The sequence below is a fragment of the Anneissia japonica genome, unplaced genomic scaffold (genome assembly GCF_011630105.1).
Source record: "Anneissia japonica isolate Jap-2015-1 unplaced genomic scaffold, ASM1163010v1 scaffold1302_len1884557_cov193, whole genome shotgun sequence".
Lineage (NCBI taxonomy): Eukaryota > Metazoa > Echinodermata > Crinoidea > Comatulida > Comatulidae > Anneissia > Anneissia japonica.
Window position 1 is genome coordinate 1,129,017 of NW_022736804.1, and position 2,463 is coordinate 1,131,479.

A 2,463-nucleotide genomic window follows, 5' to 3' on the forward strand; every position below is an offset into this window, starting at 1 on the left:
TCAGTGCTACACAATGGTTCTCTGTCGTAAAGGAAAAATCTTTGAGTTTATATTACCATTATTATCGTTTATAGAAATGGCACGTAATGAAAGTAGTAGTCGAACAATGTATTATCTTAATTACAATATATTAATAATACTTTGTCAAATCACGATACAAGATTAAGAACTCAAATGTGCCAAAAAAGACTCATTGGCCCCAACCCCCACCGGAGCCCTTCACGGCCCCGGCCCCCTGGCACCCAGCAACTTGATTAGGGCCTTCGGCCCCTTCGTTACGCCATTGATATAATGTTCGCACCCCCCCACCCCCGATGAAAACTGGGTTTCGGCCCGTTGCCACCCGGGCCCGTTGCCACCGGACATGTTGCCACCCCGCCATTGGAGACTAAGTTATAAGACTACCCAATATTCTCAGGTCCCAACGTAACGTGATTTCTATTTTACATAATATGTAATAATATACTTTTCTTTAGAATATATAATGAAGATAACTAAGACATTACATAATTTATAATCATTATTGTTATGAATGTGTGACTATACACATTTAGCTAATACAGACATTTATATTTCATTATAAAACGTCCATAATATTTATACAGTACACATATACATTATACATATAAAAATCATAATACGATGACTTGTGGTAATGCTATAATGGTACATACATTTTAAACGTTAAAGAAGAGGAATCTTCGAATGAAAAAAAAAGCTTCCCCAACCGGGATTCGACCCGGGACCTTCTGCTGTCCATGCAGAACGCTTAACCAACATTGAGGCTTAATATACTTTTCTTTAGAATATACTGAAGATAACTAAGAGATTACAGAATTTATAATCAATATTATTAGGAATATGTGGCTATACACATTTAGCAAATACACCATTGTAAATGGTGTATACATTTTAAACGTTAAATAAAGAAGAGGAATCTGCGAATGAAAAAAGCTGCCCCAACCGGGATTCGAACCAACCATTAAGGCTTCGTTGGGAATTCAGGTCCGACTAAAGCAGCTCATTTTCCACACTAATTTTGAGCTTGCATTGTTGAACAGCACAGGTTCTTATTGTACGGCAAATATAAGAGATCAAAACCCTCTTCTTATAAGCATTTAACGACAAAACGGATCTTCGAAAGATACTTTATTTATAATAAATTATAATACGATGTAGATGTCAACTCTAATCAGGCTTGCAGTAATGCTATAATGATATATAAATTTTGAACGTCAAAGAAGATTATTGGCGAGATATATACCGTATGTGATATTCGAACTATACCTAATGCATATACAAAATTTTAATTATAGACGTATTCTCACTAAGTTGCTTTTAGGAGTCCTTGAATTAGAAATTTAAACTGGTAGATGGTCAAAAATTGATAAAAAAGATACCGTAGATTATGCAAACATTGTACATTAAATTTAGTTGAAGATGAGTACCATTTTACTTTAATTTGCCCTTGTTACACTGATATTCGTAAACATTATATATTTAAGTATTTTATTGTTAATCCATCCAAAGTTAAGTTTACTCAATTAATGTCCACTACTGATATCAATACAATAAGCTGTTTATGTAAATTTCTTTATCACTCATTTAAACGTAGAAGTGATCATTCCCTCTGTAAATAGCAATTATATTTTATTTGGGCCGAAGGCCTTATATAAAAGATTAAATAAATGTCATTGGCCAGTACGTGCCAAGGAACGAAACGAAATGACAAGTGTTTGTTATTCGATTAAATTGTAAACGGTAAAGAAGGATCTGCGAGTGCGAAAAAATTGCCTCAACCAGGATTTGAACCCGGGACTTCCTGCTATCAATCGCACTCATAGATTGCTCTGATTTACGGTTTAAAATTATATATTTATAAAGCATTACCGTAAGACTAACCTTTAGCGCTAACCGTAGCGGTATCCGGATACGCTAACGGTTAGCAAGTGCTATCGGTTAGCAAGTTGAGGGCATTTCTATCATCAACCAATCACACGTACGCGTTTACAATTTCCAGTTTCTTATTGGCCAGTGATTTGATCATCATATTGTTGGTATCCGGGTCGGGATTTTCTCGCATGGACGCACGGCAGCTAACGGTTTAAGCAGGATATGGACGCACGGCAGCTAACGGTTAGCAGGATATGGACGCACGGCAGCTAACGGTTAGCAGGATCCGGATCCTGCTAACCGTTAGCTGCCGTGTGAGAACATAGCTTTTGGTGGATTTCTATTGGAGCACGGGTCACAAACCTACAGTAAAAGGAGTCAATTAGAAATTGTACAGTATTTAAATTTCTCTCACCAAACTATCATGTGCTGATGCATATTTAAATATTTTATAGAAGTATTCATTTTGAGTGATCCCATGAAAGAATGTGTAGGCCTATTTGCTAGCAAGATAGCAAGAACAAGCTTTAAAAATCTAACACTGTTTACAAAGCGGCGGGGTGGGGGGGG